At 44.1% G+C, this 19,743-nt stretch overlaps 1 long non-coding RNA gene across 1 annotated transcript in view; it reads left to right on the top strand.

The window, feature by feature from the left end:
- LOC306806453 overlaps window positions 1–19,743 on the top strand; it is a 70,527-nt gene that overhangs the window by 17,089 nt on the left and 33,695 nt on the right. The window contains exon 4 of the long non-coding RNA XR_013775472.1: window positions 2,712–2,786. This is a non-coding gene — a long non-coding RNA (uncharacterized lncRNA). The remainder of the gene's footprint in view (window positions 1–2,711; window positions 2,787–19,743) is intronic.

Here is a 19,743-nt window from a genome sequence, read left to right on the forward strand (position 1 = left end):
AGTATCTGATTTCTTTGCCTGGTTTGGCTATCTGTTTTTTTATCCCAGCTTCATTAGAGTCTGGCTCGTGTCTAATCAGTCTGTACTGTCCTTCAACTTCTGGCTTTCTTACAAATCTGTGTAATGCAGAGATAGAAGCTGCTCCAGGAGGTTTTCTAGCTCAGCATGATGCCATACCAATATTAACATCTGAATGTGTGACCTTGTTAGTTCAGTATATGCAAGGTAGGTATTTTTCTCCTGTCCAATGCACTGCTTATTATTAACGAGGTGTGCTGTGCAAAACAGTACCATTAAATTTCACCCAGCTGGAAGCCTTACTTTGATGTTAACTTGCCCATTATAGGATTTGAGGAGAACTTGAGCCATGGATTAGAATAGAATTCTGGTAACAAATGATTCTGTAGCTAGGCACTAATGCTCTGTGACACCCTACAGCCATTGTATCAGCAGCTCATGAGCAAAGTCCTAAATTTGTGCATTAAGTACAAGGATCCTTCTTTGTGTCATGGTTTGTTTCTTGTGGGGCTTGCTGGAAGCTGAATGAAGTCTGCTCTTTCTAAAACCACCAGGGAGAAATTAATGAATCAACACAGTAAATAACTCAGTGCTTATTTCCTGAAACAAAGAGCACCTGTAACATCCAAGGGGTAGCTGCCTGGCAGGAGGCTGGTGGCACTTTTAGGCTATGAGAATGTTGGGACTGGTTAGAGAGCTGGGGACAAGTGGATACACAGAACCAAGTGTGTGGTTCGGGCTATGAGACCTTTTTGTCAGGTGTTGGTACCTCTTCAATGCCTCTTTCTGTTCTTGATAATAAAGGCCATGCTTGTGTGGGATCTGACCTCAGGGGAGGTCAATGCTTCTCCTGCTGAGCAAAGCCAAGTCACACTCCTTTCAATCCTGTTTGCTGTTGCTTGCAAAGCTGTTTCTATTTGTGTTCCCCTTTGGGTGTGATGCCTGCAAGGTGGGAATTGCCTTAAGCTTGAGTTGTTTGGTGAGAGAAGGAAGGCCTGTTTGTTGGGTATGTTCTCTTCTGAACTTCAGCTTTTGCCAGCTTAGTCCCAGCCCTCAGGCTAAAGACACAAGTGTGAAGTGAGGTGAGCTATAAAAAGAAAAACACCCAGAAACCCCAAAACACATGGGGTGGGCTTGTGGATGGGGAGAGGAGGAGGTTGGCTGCTGATTCTGGGTTGTGTGGAACGCAGTGAGGGTCTGGACATGTTTCAGCAAGCCAGGGTATCCTGAGCCCTGTGTGCACCTTCTGACAGTGCTGCAGCAGGTGGCTGGAGAGCAGGGTCCCTGGCCATGCCTGGGGTGGGAGAGGCTGCTTTTCTCTTTGTCTTTAAGGATTTAGTCTGCCTAGAGCAGAACAAATAATGTGGGAGCTGCCCCACACCAGCCCCTCCTCCCTGAGCAGGCTGAGAGACTGCAGCTTTCTTGTTAAACAGATTTAAGATCACCCTTGAAACCCATCTCAGGCTTGAACTGTAGCCTTTGCATGTGCATGATTCTGCTTCTCTGCAGTACCTCAAGGAGCACCCATGGACAGATACATCTTTAATGGTGATGTTGCACAGACTGGTGTAAAAGAAATGCTTTTGCTTCTTGGAGACTTTGGAGATAACAGTGATGAGTCTGTCAACTTTGTGTTTGAGTGGATTTGAGAGGAGGGTTATCTAAATCCCAGTTTCTCTTCTGGAGAAGTGGAAGTTGCTTAAGCAGCTGGTGACTCAGCTTCTCTGGCTGTAGGATGCAGATGAGAAATGTTGGCCTTCCACATAATGAATGAGATTTTCCCATTTGGGACATACTTTTCAAAATATAGGGCGTTAAAAATGGTGGTATGAAGGTCAGTGAGCAAACTCATATTCAGCCTTTGACCCTTCAGAAGATGACATAGCCATGTAGTAACCTTCAGTCTGATGGCCCAGAAGAAGACAGTGAGGTTGTTGAACAGCAAAAAGGATGAGCACAGAACTCCTTCTTCCATAAAACTTTTAATGTACAATTATATAAAGAGAAGCTCTGGGAGATAAGGAAATACAGATAAGGCGCTCACAAATCTTTTAGTGATGCCTTGGGAATCACTGTATTATGACAGACTTAAAAATGTTTGGGTGGTGGGAGCTGAATTACAGACTGGGGAAGTGGCTTTTACTTTCTAGTGGGACATGGATTCCCTGCAGCAAGGTCTTTGCTCCCCTCTTGTGTAATAATGACTTTCCCCTTGAATACTTGTGTTTAATGGCAATCTTCAACAAATACTGAAACAGAAACAGCTCTCTGAACAGAAATTTTGGGTGAGATGTCAGAGGAATGAACAGAGTTAATTCCAGCAAGTCCCTTCCCAACACTGTGGCATGTAGTTAGGCTCAGTGGTGAATTCTCACCACAAATCAAGAAATACTTTGCAAGATGCCCTACAGAGCAGTTCCCTGAGTGACCTTGCTGTGCTAGGTCACTGTTACCCACTGATGCCAAACCATGAGTGGGGTTTAGTGGAGGGAGAGGGAGGTAATGTGGAGAAGGGATGTTTGCCCGTTGGACCACTCTTGGTCATGGAATGCTGCTGCCGGGCGATTGCCAAGGTGACATGGGAAAGTATTTTGTTGATCATTTAAGCAGATGAATTATTGCTGTGTCTTCCCAAAATGGTGTTTCACTTTTGCACTTTTTTCCTGAATAAAGCTGTCCTTGTTTCCTACCAGGTTCTGCACTGGCATGTGGAGTAACTGTGCCTGGCTATGTTGGCAGAGATGCAGTGATCCCAGAAGAACAGGCAGGTATACAGGGATGGTGATCATGGTGCTCTGTATTTGTAAAAGGGAAATTGTGTGAATCCATACACCAGGGATGCTGACATCTCCTGGCAAAGATATTATGAACCCTAGCAGTCATCTTGAAGGCAAAAATTCATGCTACTTGGTCAGCTAGCCATGCTGGCTGTCTCCAAAGTTATGTATGTTTTCCCTTGTAAATATTTTCAGTGGGCTGTTTTCCCAGGACCATTTTGCTTACCATCTTCTGCATCCTCCCTGTGTGCAAAGTAATATTTTAGACCAAGAGAAGGGGAGAGGATGTTGTTTGTAGCAATCAGTGTTATAAACATGCCCTGTATGGTTATTTTGGAAGGTTAACAGTTCTTGCTGTCACTCTGTAGAGTGACTTAGCTCCCCAGAAGTATTCCTGGTTTTGTTCCCAAGAATAGGACAGTCTTGTCTTTCACTCAGCTTCCCTGCTCAGTTGAGGAGAGAAGTTGGAGCAAGGATTCAGTGTAGTCATGACTCCTTGCTTCCTCATCCTAGCTCAATGCAGAGCTGCTCTGCTTTAACACTGCTGGCAAAATTGCACTCCTGCCATTCTCCTATAATGCTGGGAATCCCCTGCTACGTGTGCAGCTGTGGGGTGGCACAAGCACAGCTTTGTGTTCAAAGTGCCATTTAGAAGCTGTTTTCTTATTGCTGATGATCAGAGCAATATCTGTCCCCTTGTTTACAAGGGTGGAATTGTAAGGTGATCAGAAAAGCTGGGTTTCTGAGGCTGCTACTTATTCTAAATACTAAAATGGATTCCTGCACCAGCAGAAAGAATCTCATAATATATAGATAGACCTTCTAATCTGTTCTGCATTAGCAAATGATGGAGGCAGTCCAAGCAGCAATAATGAAAGTTTGTCTGATGGAAAGCTGTCAAGATCCTTTTAGCTTCATCTTGGTGATTTAAGTTGGGCTGAGTGCTGTCCTGCTGAGCTCTTAGGCAGAGGTTTGACCTGGGTGGGGACTGCAGATCCCTGAGTGCAGCATTACCAGCCCTGCCTGGGAGAGCTGACAGAAGTGCTGGGCTGGGCTGTTCTAGTGATGCCTCCTTCAGTGTGGTGAAGACCATAAGAGGTGGTCTCTTCATCACTAGTCCCAGATGTTGTCTCTAGTACTGAGGGGAGAACCACTAGCTCTGGACTTTGAGCACATACTCAGACTTGCTGCAGTGCAGCTGTGCCTGAGAAATTTTTTGTTCATGTGTGGGCACCTGGGTTTGGAGTCTCTCTGAGGTTGCTTTCCTGTCACCTGTCTGTGTCTGGGCACAGTCCATGACTTCTGTAGATCTTTCTCAAAGTGGCACCTCCTGTTTCCCTTTTCTCATGGGAATCCTCATCCTGCCACTGATTGCCTGGTTTCTACCCTGTGTTTTCATCTCCATAACTCCATGGTCTTTCCCCGGGGTGGATGGAGGGGAAAAATTAAGGCCTCTAGTCTCTTAATGTGTCTGGACAGAGTTCAATTGTGTGGTATCTGTGGGATGTCTGGGCCCACATGGCTCTTTTTGTGGGCTTTAGAGTTCTTTATGTGACTTCCCCTATGTTCAGCATTATTTTCTGCACCCTTCCTATTGCTTTAGTTTCATCTGTTGCTTTCTAGTGTGTGATAACAGTGCCCAGCTCTTCAGGAGCTCTACCCCACACCCAGCAGATAAAAAGGAGGCATCAGTGGCTGGTGATGTCCCCAGGACTGGAGCAGTCAATGCATGGCTGTCCAGTCTTCACCTGAGGAAGCAGGTAAGCATGTGTGGGTAAACCTTATGATAAATACAGAACAAATGGTCTCTAAACAAAGAGTTGGAGCCTTTTCCTGCAAAGGACAACTTGCCACTGTTACAGGGAGGGCAGCGAGCAGAGGTGGCTTGTCCACATGTTTTACTGACTTTCCAAGTAAATGTGTATGTGCTTAGGGTGTTGATTGCAAAACAACCCCCTTTATTTTGTCAGTGGAGCAAATTATACATCTGTGTCAGCTCTTCAGGAAGCATCATGTCAGTGGGAGTGTGGAGTCTCCTGATCTCTTTTAACTCTTTGACCTTACTTAAATTCCCTGAGTTCTCAGCAAACAAGGATTAATTGAATGCCTTTACACATTCAGTGGAAGCTCATGCTGCAGTGACCTTACTGACTGATGTTACTAGAGCAGGGATTGTACTTGTGAGCTTTTACAGACACAGCTTTTTATCATGGTGCTGGGAGCAGATCTTGTCCCATGGGGAAGGAACATGTTGGAGTGCAGGAGGTGCTATTGTTTCTAGCTCTTTTGGAGGTTTAACTAGCAAAACAGATACTTGGAAAAACCTAGCAGATTAGCTGTCAGTTGATAGCAGATGAAGCAGCATAGCTTCTGGTGCCTTTAAATGTGTTTATTCTCAGTGCAAAGGCTGTACTGTAGTTTGAAGTGTCTTCTCTGTGGCCTGATTTGCTCAAGAGAAGGAAATATTGGCTAAAGAGAAGGTTAGGTGTTTGGATTAGATATTGGGCTGGAGTTCAGGATATTTTAGCTGTGTTTTTGGGTCATGTATCAATGACATGTGACCACAGGCAAACCATGAAACATGTCTATGACCTTGTCTTTATCTTATTTCTTGAATCTTAAGCTCTTTTGAACAGAGTCTGACATTGCTGACTGTTTGCAGAATGTAGTGCAGTGAATTTGCTTTCTGGGCCAAAGCTTTGGATGCTGCTGTTCTGCAAGCAGTAGCTCAAGCTCATCTGTTTCAAGTGTCATTAGCCTGGAGAATAACCTCTGCAGCTTCCTTTGCCCCCAGCTGCATGTTTGGAAGGACTGTGCACCTAGACATTAGCAGAGGAGCTGAGAGGCTGCATGGAGAGGCTGCATCCCATTATTGTTGAAGTATTTGTGCACTTTCTTTTAATGTGTGTTGCCAGTGCTGGCTGCCCTTTGCCAGTGTCATAAACAAAGCAGCCATTGCTCATCTAGGTAATGTGTTGTGTCCTTACAAAGTCATTGGCACAGGTTTCTCTGGCACTTACTGGGTTTTACCTCAGTGCCAGGTTCCCTCTGTCACCTCAGTGGTTGCAGTAACACCCCTCAGTAATGCTCTCCACAGTGCTGAGCCTCTCCTGAGGCTGAGTCCTCTGGGCCATGTCCTTATAGGTTTTTATTGTTTGTCCCCAGAGTCTTATGACATCACCATTACTTACACTACATTGCTTTAAAATGTTCCTCCTGCCTTACCTTGTTCTGCCAATCTGTCTCTGTCTGCCTTGCCTGTCCAGGCTGGAAGCTTTTGGAGAAAGGGTTTAGCTGTGTCACTCCTGCTCCACTCTTGCTTGTCACCTGGTGGGGAGTAGCCCCTGAACTTTCACTAACAGAACAGCTTTGATTATATTAGGCAGCTAAGGTCTCCAGTGCAGCCTCTAAGCACAGTAGTAATATACATAGTAATTTGGGTAGCTCTGTATGTTCTGAGACCTCATAATAACCAGAACTGGGGCAGGTCATATTTTGTGTTTTCCCTGAGTGTGTATTTTGATGGGTGCAATGGAGTGTCTTTTCCCTGAGTGTGTATTTTGATGGCTGCAGTGTGCTTGTCCTAGTAAAATAGTTTCTATTATGAGATTTCCTATTTGGAGAAGTGATTACAGATGCAATCCCATATAACACTAGGTCACACTCTCCTGATCCTACTGTAGTTATCCCGTTATGGGCCCAAGAGTGCTAAAACTTGTTTCCATGTATTTTTGCTTTCCTCAGTAAAAAAGCAACATAAATATCTGGTAATCTGATGTTTGACCCTGGGCAGTACAAACCCAGCATTAGTCCCCTGGCTACTGCACTTAACAATACTGTTTCTGGAGTAACACACAGTCTGGCAGAATCCAAACTTGCAGCAGCCCAGCACTGAGTGTGCAACCACTGCTGGATCCTTGAGGTAGCCTCAAAGACATGATAGCACTGGGGAAAATACCAGCCAGGGCACAGAATGAGAGCTTCTGCATCAGTCTGTGCATGGTCATGAAGAATCAAGGAGTTAGGCTGACCAGAGAAAATAAAATCTGATATGTGTGTGCTGAGGAAATTGCTGCCTTGAGCTGGGACATCAGAGTTCAGTTTTGTCATTCCAGGTGAGTTAAAAGAGGAGACCCACAAACTGTTTTTGTTATCTGGGTAAGGCCATGACAGCTGTGTCGTCTCTTTCTAGACACTTTCTAAAACTACCTCCTCTTGATCTGATCTACCTTTCTAAAACTAGAAAGGTTTGACCTTCTTGATCTGTATTTTAGCTTCTTCCATTCCAGCTGTGCCTGAAGCACATTCAAAGTGCTGTGACCAGGCACATGTCCGGTCACATTCACTTCTGGCTGAATTGTGATCCAGAACAGTGTTTACTTGGGAGGGATGAAGCAGGACAGCCTCTCTGATTACTGCTGAGAGTTGAATTTAGGTGTGCAGGCTCTGATAACCCAAGCTGGAAGCTGTCCAAGGACACTAAGGTGAACTGCTTTGGGGTGAACTGGCGTTAATTTCTCTAATGACCAGAGGGACCAGGCTTTGTTTCCCTTAAACTGTTATCATCATGGGGAATTTTACACTGTTTGCTTTGCAAGGAGAGGCAGAGGGAGAGAGCACCATTTTATTAAGTAAAGGCTCTGGGGGAGTAGAAAGGAGGCACTTTTCTCAAAACCTTGACATGTAGCACACTTGTTCTCCTCCAGCTATCTCATGCCAGCAGTACAGAGGCTCCCTGCTGGCATTCCCCCTTCCATCAGTGTCAGTCAGTCTCACTGAGGCTCGGTTCAGCCCTTAAACTGTGTTTTTCCTGCAGCTGGCACTGGCCCTGCTCTGCTCCCACCCAGGGCTGTGTCTTCAGCACCAGGAGAGCTCCAGCAGGACATCCCTGGGGGCTGGGGGCAGGCAGCCCATGGCATCCTCAGGTGGGGATGGTCAGTAATTGCTTTGCATTGAATGCATTTTAAATGATTCCATTCAGATTAGGGTTTATGCTCTGACTCTCCAGCTCAGGCTGGAGCATGTGATGGTCTTCCTTGACCTCCCCAGCTGTGCTCTGCACAAGTACTCTGTCCAACTCTTGCCCAAGCCTGGGCAAGTTTCCTGCTACTTTGCTCAAAGACCTTCTGAATTGGAATTGGGTTTTGCCTTAGATTTGCACTTCACTGCATTGCGTGCAGCACAGATCTGTCCTTAGAAGGGGAGGATCTGCTTCCACCTAGAAGAATCCTTTAAAAAAAGTGATTTCACAAAAATGAGAATAAGGCAGAATTTGCAGGACAGAGAAACCCTTATCCCAGAAGCTAAAGCAGGATCACAGAAAACATGAAGTGGTGAATAAGAGCAGGCAACAAAAACTTCAGCTACTGTGCATAGGTAAAGCAACATTATTTTTGGCCCTTGTCATGTATTTGGAGCAGAACTCTCTCTCAATGTGAAACAGAATGCCATGAGGTTTTAAGTTCTCCATGTGACCAGATGGGGTTTGCCACAACAATAGGGTTTCTGCTTGGTTTTGGGAAGGGCAGAAGTTTTGCTGGCATTTCAAAAGCCTGTGTGTGATAAAATAAGGAACCTTCTTTCTCCAGCACATCTGATTTATGAAACTGCATGAAATCAAAATTTCTTTGCCATTTGGATAATTTTTTTTATTCCTCCAAACTGTACTGGATGTTCTTCACATATTAATTTGTGGATTACAGAATGTTCTAGGCAAAACATCAGTGGGACAGTAAAATGTTAATACAAGAGTTCGGCTGACATAAAATAAAACCACAGTGTTCTTCTATCCTGCTTAATAATGACTCAAGTGAAATGGGGACAGTTGTGTGGTCTAGTGGCTAGTGAGGGGTGTGGTCCTCTGGATTCCTGGAGCTGCTTCCCAGCCCTTCTTTCCCATGCTGGGTGACCTTAAACAAGTTTACCCCTTGTAAATTGGAGCCTGATGTCTGGCTAGGAAGGCTTATTAGGAAACTTAATTTTTGAGAGAGCATTTTGGGAACTTGAGATGACAGGTGCTAAATAAAGATGCTTCTCTCTATTAAGTAGCTCTAAGAAAACACACTCAGATTCCAATTTTGTGACATTGGTACTTTGGGAACTCATCTTTTGGCTTTTTATGAATTGAGCACTCTTTATCTGGATGACAAACGTGGATACTCCTGACCATTTTGCTGGAATGATTGTTCCAATTGTCAGCACTTTGGTTTAATGGCATCAAAAAAAACAATGGTGTAATTTCCACGTCAGCAAATTATTCTGGATTTAAACAGAACTGTGGCAGTGGTCACAAGACCAGCAAAAGGTGCCCCAGAGCCAGGGCAGTTTAAATTCATTGTAAATGACAGTAAAGCAGACTGGCAGAGCTTTGCTTTCTTAGTTTAGTGTAAGGTATCAGTGGGGAAAAGCAAAGCAAACAGTAAGAAAAAGTGTGTTGCAGAAAATGAAGACTGGACATGCAAAAGAAATGGATTGTCCTCCAGAATACCACTGTTAGTACTTGGGCTAAATCTGCAGAGATGTATCTCTTGAAAGGGGGCAGCAAACATCCTCATATCTCAAAGACTGGCCATAATGAAGTTTGAATTCCCAAAATGCTGAGATGCTATGATAGTAGAGACCATACAGGTAGAAAGAAAGAACGAGCTGTGGAGTGGCTTTCTGGCTGAAGGATCTTCATGCAAGTTTCATCCTAATTAGCTTGTTTCTCTAACCTAAATTTTTCAACAAAGAACACTTTTTGCTCTTAATTTTCCTCTTCCAGTCCCCACCACTGAGGGAGCTCAGGTCTGAGTGGCTGATTAGAGCTTCTCCAGCAATGTGAGATGAAGGGTCTGGCTGCTCCTAAACAGTGAAGTGTGAGCTGAAGTCTTTGGGAAGAAAGTCTGGCACGCTCAGTGTTTGCACCAGAGTTTTGCCATTGGATTTTACTGGAAGTGGCTCAAGCTGTTACTTTGAATGTACTCACGATCAATTAATTTCAAGCTGTGTCCTCATCTGTAGCCAGAACAAATCAAGATTTTTTTTTTCTGTTCCTCCCCCAAATGCAGAAGTGACATCATATTTTTGGGTAAATGTTGCTTTCTTGTCCAGCCAGGAGTTTGTCCTGTTTGAAGTTGGGTAGCAGCCCCTGCACAGTGTGTACTGTACTGCACAGGACACCTGGACACCATGACTTGCATTTGCAAGTAGCTGCTATGTATTTACCAAGCAGAGAAGCAAAGATTTCTGATCTATCTGTGCTGGGCAGACAAAGGCAGGCTTGTGGCTAATTTAGATCTTGAAAACTACTTGAAAACTACTCTTTTGCAGGAATATGTTTCCAGCATTAAGATTTAGGCACTACTTACCTGCAAGGAGCCATTTGCAAATTAAGGTTTGCTCTGAGCTCTTGCATGGCAGGCCAGTCAGACTGTACAAACCTCTTGGCTGTGAGAAGAAGCTGGTGTAGATCAGAAAGTCAAAGTCCCACTGGAATAGAAAAAAAAATTTGTGATCCAGAATGCCCATTAATGAGGTCATCATGCCTAATATGACAATACATCCCTTCCAGAGGTGAGGGTTTATTTGCACTCATTTATCTTTAAAATCTATGTCATGAACAGGGTCCCATTTTCTTGCTTCTTCAATGAAAATAAAAATTAACTTTCTAAAAGAATTTTTGGAGTTCTAGTTCCTTGAAGAAAAACATCAAGATATCAGGACTACCAGAAAAAGGGACACAAGTGAAATGATTCACCCAAAGTCTTATGATTAGAAGCAGCCATGACTTCCTACCTGTCAATCCAGTTTATTTCATGGAGAAACTGCTACAGGTCCAGCTGTGTCCTGATCTTTACTCCACCCAAGATGGAGAATGAGTAAGGAGCAGGGCTAGGTTTAGCACCATCACAGTAAGAAAAGATGGTGAGATGTAGTTCTGTGCCTGATTATCATGGTCTAACATGGTCTGTGAGCCTGGCTGGTTCTGGAGCAGCTCCTCTCTGCTGTAGGAATCCAGCAGCAAGTTCAGCAAGGGAAACTGGGCAAATATTCCCTTGATAGCAGGGCTTTGGTGCATCTTTGGTACATGACCCAGTGGGTGCAAATACTTCTTGGGAAGGAATGTCTGCTGTGCCTCAGACTGGTCCTTGCTCCTGTCCTATCCCTCACCACTGAGCTAAGAGATGAGCTCTGCTTCTGGGCTGTCTGAGGGAAGGAGGTGTGCCCCTGAGGAACACCTCTTTGTGATTTCTTCCTGTTCTTAGTGCCTGTCATTCTATAGTGAGGCAATGGCTGGGGCCATGGACACTTCCAGCAGGATCAAACAGTGAAGAGTAGTTATCCCCTTCCAAACCTGACCAAGGTTTTGCAAAACACAGTCTGAGTAAATCACATTAATGCACCAATTTATAATATCTAACAGAATTTCCCAGTAGCCTGGGACTCTGCTACAGACAGATGTGTCACATTTTGCTGATGTGGAATTAATGATAGAATTATTTAGTGAGATAGTGATAAGGTTTTGACTCCACTGTGTCTGACTCTCAAATCTATCCTCTCCTATATCTATCCTCCATAGCCATTATTTGGAACAATTTCTTCTTCCAAACAAAAATAATTTTGGGAAAGACACATTCTCAACTCTGCTATGAAATGTCGTCTTTGTGGTGATGATGATTATGGGATGCAGCAAATGCATGCATAATTATTCTCACTGCTCACAGAGCAGCAGATAGGCCCATTTCCTGCCTCCTGAAATATATAACCAAACACTTTTCCTCATGCTGTCTGCTCTGTGAATTTTCATGAGCTTGTTCCCTAGGGCTTGTTGTGAAATTATTCTAATTTTTCGAAGTAGGGAGAAAAAAAATGAAATAGTTCTGTTGGAAATGGCATTGATTTGTCTACGAAGTCATTACAGCTGTTTCTCTCTTGAAGGCACAAGAAGAGGAATTCCTGATTTTTTTTATTAAGATAGGGAGGTGGGAAACAGTTTGACAGTAAGAATGCAGTGAATTTTGGAAGCAGTTCTTGAAGTGCTTTGCTATTATGCATGTGAGAATGCAGAAAAAGGATAACACAGTAAAGAGTATTTTCTGACTTTCAGAGGTATAGCTTGGTCTGTGTCAATAGTTTTAACTATCTTGGTGCAGGGTAATTTATTAGATGCAAGGGGTTGTGCTTGACAGACTGAACTTGTCAGCCTTGAGTCACATAAGGGAAGGCCCAGCAGAATATAAAATGCATATGTTCACATAGTATAATGAAAAATATCCTTCTGAACTATTTTTCATTAAAAATGAAAATTAAAATTACTTAACAAAACATGCTTTTTCTCCCTGTCTTTTAGCAACAAACAAAAGCTCCAATGTGCAGTCTAAAATTGCTCATCAAAGGGAGAGACCAGGCTAGGATTTAGTAAATGGCTTCTTTTTTTTTTTTAATAAAGCAATTAGTTTTAAAGGGAACATGTCATCTTCAGTACATTGCTAAGGTAGAACAGTCATTGTGCTTTCTGGCACTCCATCAAACTGCTCCTTGTGCACAGTTATTGGAGAAAGTGCATTTACACGTTTTGTCAACGTCCAGTGCCGGGAAGAGGTTTCTTAAATAACAAGACACAGGCTATTATGTGCATTAGCTTTATTATTTTTTCAAAAGTGTCTTAGCCTTTGGGGACTGAAGGTACTTAATAATATGTTGCAATTACAGTGTGCCAATGTGTTGTCGTCATATCTCAGGTGCTTGACAATCAAACAAGTGCAGATTAACCTTTAGCTGTCCATTGAATTTCCAGCTCACTGCTTTAATGTCTAGAGCTTGTGATGTGTCCACAGTGCAGCAAAACTCAGCATATATCTGTTGTCCTGGAGCATTGCCAGAGGCTGTCCCAGGAGGAATGTTCTCTGCCCTCCCCAGGTATGCTTAGCTCACTTAGGAGATACGAGCTCTGTGATTTTTTTGGATGGCCTGTGACCTGAGCAGAGGTGTAGGGTGCTCTGGAGATGGAGCATAATCAGACATCTTGCCTCAGGAAAGCCTGTGTTTGTGAGGGTGCTGTGATTTAAACCCACCTGGCAGTCAAGGACCACATAGCCACTCACTGCCCTGGTGGAGAGAAGAATAGAAGAAAAAACAATGTGAACCTGATGAGTTGAAGTAAGACCAGTTTAATAATGGAGGTGGTATCTGGTAGCCTGCTCAGACAGCATTAAGCTAAGAGTGAAATCCCAAGGCAGAGAATTCACCAAGGGGAGTTGAACTAGTGGAGTAGATGAAAACTGAAGTAAAATGCCCTGTGGACAGAGCTGTTTTGTCCCTAAATCAGGACAATATGAAATGAATTCTGCATTGTGGATTTTCTGCTTGTTTACCTCCTCCAGCATCCTTGGTATTGAAAAAGCTTCCAGAATGGATGTCAAGGAGTTTTTCTGTTGAAGCATGGCAGGTACATCACCCTTAAGCCATAGAAAAGATCCATTCTGAGCTGCTCTCTGAAGATATCTGGGTACAGCTTGCCATTATTTGCAGTCTGTATTTTGTAGCTGTCTGGGTGTGGACAGAAGGAGGCAAAGGGGAAAGCTGCTGTCTGTAGGTACCAAACAACAAGAGCCCAAAGCAGACAGCCTTTGTTTGCTGGACAATGTAAGAGCTTTTGTAGGTGGTGTGTAGTGTTTGTTATTTTTTCAATTTTTGATTTTATTTTCCTTTGGAGTATGAAAACAACTCTAGAGAAAGTTTGGATATGCAAGAAATCCATTTAAAGACTAGGTGCAGAGGCCAAGTAAAAGCTCTGAAGTAGTAATTGAGTTACAGCTCCTAACATGGTGCCTGGTCAGTAAATGAGCTAAAAGGACATGAATTCTAGAGTGGCAGGCACATTCTTTTTTGTTGATTTTTTTTTTCTTGTTTGCTTGATTGATTTGGGTTTTTTGTTTGTTTATTTGTTTAATTCTGAAAAAAGTTTTCTCCTGCTGAGGAAGCTTGGCTGGCACCCAGATTAGTCTTACTCTAATCTTTAGAGTGACTTTCTCTGAGCAGTGTGAAATGAGGTGATGTGATGGTGCAGTAGAGAAGCTGCAATACCTTGTCCAGGGCAGAATTCCTCTCATTTGAGTCAAATCTTGCATCTGCAGTTAAATCAACACTTGAACTCAGGCCTGGGATGTTTCCTTTATGCAGCAGCACTATGTAATTCTCCTCTGTGGTGCAGGCCATGCAGCAGACTGCCAGTCTTTATAGCATAGCATTGCAGGTAGAGGAGTCAGGATCCCCAGCAAGGTTAAAACTTTTCCATAAAAAGCCAGAGTTTGCAAGAGCTCCCAGGTTGCAGACTGTCCTGCTTTGGAGGAGATGCCTACTGTGCAAAAGGTCATTCTTCTCTCTCATTTTGGTCTTGGTTTTGGTTTTTTCTTTCTTTGTGTTTTGGAAAGTTCCAGTTAGAGTGTTCAGCTGTTTTGGAGAAAGAGACTGGAAATTGTTTGTTAATAACAAAAATAAGCTTAAATGTCCTCCTCAAGTTCCATATTTTAGAGCAGGATCTTGGGCTGTAGAGGACAAGGTTCATGGGATCCCAATGGTGTTAAGGAGATGCTTTGCATGACCTGTCTATGGGAGGCTGTGTGTTGCCAAATTATACATTTCTGCTTTCAAAAAAGGAAAAGTAGTTTCATTGTGTCCATTGTCTGCCAGCTAAGCCTCCTGATATTTCCCCTGCCAGGATGGGAATATGGGTGAGGCTGGACAGGTTTGTCTTTGGTGATGCTGCTCCCAGATGAAGATGCTTATTGTGGGGCCAGGCCCTGTGAAATGGGAAATGTCAGTCAGATGGACATGACCAGAACCTGACAGATATTCTCAACCACAATACTGGATTCCAGGGCCTTTTTAAAAGTGTGGAAAATACTTATCTTAACATCTTGCTTCAAAAAAATTAATGAGCTACACTTTTTTCTGTTTTCTAGTGTATGCATTATGAAAACCCTACTCTTTTATGATCATGTTAGATGCATCCTCCCTAAGACTAAGGAAAGCCCTTCTGTAGACTTGTGTTCTGGCACAAATGAGAGTTATGCTGCTGGTGCTGGCATGAACAGGGGAGTCTCCAGGGTCATTGGTTTCTCTCCTGGTTTCGCTGCTCAGCAGCAGCAATTAGGTCCTACAGCAACAATTGAAGTAAAGTCCTGTGCAGAATCCTGAGGGAGACTCATGAAAACACAGGTGAGACTGCTGAATGGGAGAAAGAAGAGGAAGCATGGCTCAGGGCAGGAAATAATGATGGATTTCATTAGTAGGAGAACCTCCATTGTGGAGGTTAGGACTAGACTTCTCAGGTTTTTTTATTTACTGATAAACTAAACTAAAGTAGGTCTCCATACTATTGACAATAGTAGTGGGGACTGGTCTCCACTGCTCACAGTCATGAGAAAACAATCTTACAATCTAAGAGTTCATTGCAGCTTCACAACTTTGCTTGGAGCAACAATTCCTTGGTGAGCTTCAGGAATCCACTTGACTTCCCCTTAAGGATTCCAGGGTAGGGGCTGCTCCTGAACGTGCTGTTAGTCCTTAGGGTTGAAATCCCTGGAGAGCATGGACTCTGGGGCATGTAGTGATAGGACAAGGGGGAATGGCTGCAAGATGGAGGGTAGGTTTGGATATTAGGAAGAAATTCTTTGCTGTGTGGGTTTTAGGCACTGGCCCAGGAGGGCTGTGGACTTGCCATTCCCTAGAGGTGTTCAAGACCAGGCTGGATGGGACTCTGAGCAGCCTGAGGTGCTGGGAGGTTCCCTGCCCACAGCAGAGGGGCTGGAATAAGATGGTCATTAACTATGCTTTAACACAACCATTTTATGACTGTGATATTTCTGGGTGCCTTGTTAGAGCTCTGATAGCTGTGATTAAGACTGAGTAATGAGGTGTGACTCAGTGAAAGAGCTGGTTATGAGAGCTGGCCACTAAGTATTGCTCAGTATTGCTCACCCTCAGCATTTGGATCACTGAAGGCCTTGGCTTGCTCAGCACACAACATGACCATCATGCTGCAGGGCTAAAAGGAGTCAGCAGCCTCACAAAGGAGTCCAAGCAGTGGAGAGAAACACTAAACCACCCATTCATATAATAAAAGAAGTGAAAAAATGAAAGCCAAGAACTGCATAAAAGGATGGGGATTTTCTACCTTCATGTCATGAAGCATGGTTGCCTGGAACCATGGAACAAGTTTCATGGGAGAAATCAGCTCCAGCTGGGAACTGGTCCCTGCTTTCATGTCTGCTTTACAGGTCTAAATGAATTTGTTCTGCTTCATGGACACCCAAGAAGCAGCCAGCTCCATGGCTTACTCCCAGCCAGCTCAGCAGCTGGCCTGCTTGAGTAGGATTGCTTCTCACACAAAGCTTCTTGCTGATGGCTCCAACAACTTGGGGCCCTTGGCTGGCTTCTCCCAGCAATTCCTATTGGTCTGGGATTGAGAGCTCTCACTGAGAGCTTTATCCTGGTCTCTTGAGCATCCCTAGGAAAGTGACTGATGCACTTTAGGTGCTATGGGGATAGGAAGAAGTCTTCTTTGTGGAAGTTTGATATTTGCTAGCCCTAAATGGATCATCCTAACTCCTCATGAAATCCTCCTGCTTCCCTAGGCATGGAGCCCCTGCCAACAGGCTTGTAGTCCCCATTCTGTGGTGTGAGCAGAGCTGGAGAGAATTTCTGTTTTTCTTACTGTCTGAAATCCTGAGCTCCTCTAAGATATTTTTTGTTGTTGTTTGGGGTTTATTAGGAGATCTCCTGGGAAAATGGCTCTTCTCTTTCTCTCTCTTCGTTTGAATGCTTGATTCCTGGGAATGTGTTTAGAGGGAGAATCTGAAAAATGCCTTTTGCCTGGCAGTGGCGTTGTTGCCTGGAAATGTAAAGCCAATTCCACTGAGCTATAGCTCTTGATTCCTGGAACTGCATGAGGCAGCTCTCAGAGCATGGGAGCTGCTGCCCCCTCACTAGTGCAGAGCTTCAGGGAATCATGCAATTGCTTTCATGCCTGAGCAGCCTGGAGCCCTGCATCTTCTGGATGGTGGTCACTCCTCTGTGAAACTACACAAGTGTAGGCATACAGCACTCTGTCTGCTCCTGGGGCTTCTGGTAACACATGGTGGGAGAGGCAAGGAAGAGATTGACCCCACTATGAACCTGAGAGCCAGTGCAGTCCCTTACGTGATGCATGTGTGGGAGCAATTCCTTCCTGACCTTGGTGTACATTTGGCTCATGTCCTCAAGAGCAGGATTTAGATCACTTTTATCTTTATTCTCATAGCTACAGGGATTGTTAATATCTATTAAATGACCCAGCTGCAGTGTTTGACTTGGTGACCTTCACTAACAATAAATTTTACAGACTGGCTCTACAGTAGGGGTGGGGAAAGCTTTTCCTTCAAGAATGTGAGAATGCTTTGTAGAGATGCTAGACTGGAAAAGAGACCTTGGGAGACTGTGTACTTCATTTACCAACACTGATCTAAGCAGCTGAAATGTGGGATGCTTTCTGGTGAGAGAAAGAGGAGGGAGTAGAAGACATCACCTGATCCATATGAAGCAAACCCTTTATCCCATGGAGCAAGGGCTGTGTTTACACACTGTGCTTGTGCACTGGTGTACATGGTTCTAATTCATGTTTAAAAGCACTCAAGTTATCTGTGCATTAGCACTGCCCAGGAGCTTTGCACAGTGAAACCACTCCCCTGTACTATCCCCACAAACATTGCCAGGCATCTTTACCTCGTCCTGAGTCTGTGCCCCTGTGGCTCAGGCCAGGCAATGAGAAGTCTTTGGCCTGTCTGCTTAGTCTGCTTGTTAGAAGGCCTTTAGGATGAGCTGAGCTGGGTGTTTTTGTGGCAAAGGCCTTGGACAGAGGCTACCAAGATGATTTATTTGGCCACATACAAGTAAGTGGAGGAGAGCTCTCCTCGTGTGCCTGCTCTGAGAGGATCCAATGGGGCAGATTTTTGCTCTCAGTTCATTCATTTAGTTGTACCTTCAGTTATGTGAAGTCTGCTGTAAGAGCTGAGGTACCCTTTGCAGCCAGCCCAGGGAGGCACTGCACACTCCAACTGGAAACCCATCTCCTCTCAAGCTGACCTATTTTGAAAGAGTAAATTCCTCTTCTCTGACTACGTTTACATGCTGGCTGTCAAGTTATAAGAGCAGCATTTGGGGGTGCCAATGGTGCTGTTTGTGTCAGCAGACAATCACCAGCCTTGCAAGAGTGTCACTTGACTAACAGCTCATGACATTATTATTCTTACTCCTTTATGGCAAAAGAAATGCAGCAGCAACTCTCTTCCATGGCATCCAGGTCCAAATGTCTGTGGCATCAGATCAGCCAAGGCTCTTTTTGAAAAATTTAACCATACTCCCCCACTTCTTGCTAACTTTACAGTCCCCCATGGCATCTGTGTGCAGTGAACTGAGCTGTTGAGACTAAATGCAATTTGCAATCAGGCTTCTGTTAGCGTGGAAGTGCACAGGCTGCTCTCCTGCAGCATGGATCCTCATGCTGTCTAGCATATGGTAGCATTAAACCCAGTCTGGAGTGCCTCTCCTTACCACACTGTTGAGTGGAGAACCCTGAAAAACAAGTGTGAGGGAAATGTATTTTGGGAACCAGCTCTCCTCTAGCACAGCTTGTCGGGAGCTATCAGAAGGAGACCATGCCTCAGAAACTGCCCCTGACAGCCATCCAAGCAAGTACAGAAAACTGATTTGAACACTGATGCAAAAGCCATGTACTTATCAAGGCAGGTATCGCACAGGGAGAAGGGGACAAGGAGAATCAGACAAGAGCAAGTTCATTATTAACAAGTTTAAAAGCTAGAAGCAGTCTATTTTTCTGCTACCAGTATGGAAGAGATTTTAGATTCAGGAAGATAGCCTCGGGTATGAAGCCAGCAGTTATGTAAAGACTTGATATAAATGTAGGCAAAACAAGAAATATATCTATCCTCAGAGGGGAAAAACAGGTGAGCCTTTTCACCATTAAGTGTTTCATTCCTGCTTTAGTTCACTGTATATCACGTAAAAGTAGCTGTGGAATTTCTTCAGTGTTAGCATATCCCTGATTGTCATGTAAGGTAGTTTAATTTTAATTTTGCTGTTTGAGTGATATGAATAATTCAGAGTGTTTTCTCACTGTCAGCTCTGGATGTCCTCCTCTTTTCTTCCCTGAGGCGCTCAGAGCACTGCCCATACTGAAAAAGATACAAGCTGCCTCTGAAGAGAATTGGGTTTGAGGCAAGTAATCTGTTGCTGTGGGCCAGCAGGGACATGGCATCTGAGTCATGAGCTCACAGTGCTGCTTATTCATTGCTCTCTTTGGTCAGTCCCACCCTGAAGACCACAAGCATCTGTTCTACATGTATGCCTGTGTTATTTGTTACTTGCAAAACCAACAATTTGTTTGGTGCCCTGAGCCTTTGATGTGTCAAGAATCTCAGTGTGGGCTGTGGCCAGAAGTAAAAGTTATCGAGTGAGTGCATTTGATCTTAACACCAGTTTTTATGAGACACTTCCCTAAAAGTTTCTTATGAGTGTTCTTTCAATGTAGACCTGTATCTGTCTGTTGAGAAGAGCTGGAGATAGAAGCAGCAGCATCAGTAGCTCCAGGAGTATGATTACACAAGCCTCAAATCCAGAGATACAGGAGGGGGAAATGGCAGTAGGTCAAAGGCTGCTCTTCCATCCTGGAATCTTCAACCCTGGATGCTTGACTGTAAAAATGATTGCAGTTTAAATAAGACTAATGTGCCTGTTGGACATTGCTGCTCCTTTCTTTATTACATTTCTCTATGCATGTTGGTAGAGCTAAGGCACAGGACAGTGTGCATTACCTGGCTTGGACTCTTGTGTTTCACTGGTTCTCACATCTGCAATTTTGCTTTGTGAGTACTTCAGTGTCCTGACCCATAATGCTGTGGTGATCTGA

Source organism: Erithacus rubecula, assembly GCF_903797595.1.
Source record: "Erithacus rubecula genome assembly, chromosome: 11".
NCBI classification, from domain to species: Eukaryota; Metazoa; Chordata; class Aves; order Passeriformes; family Muscicapidae; genus Erithacus; species Erithacus rubecula.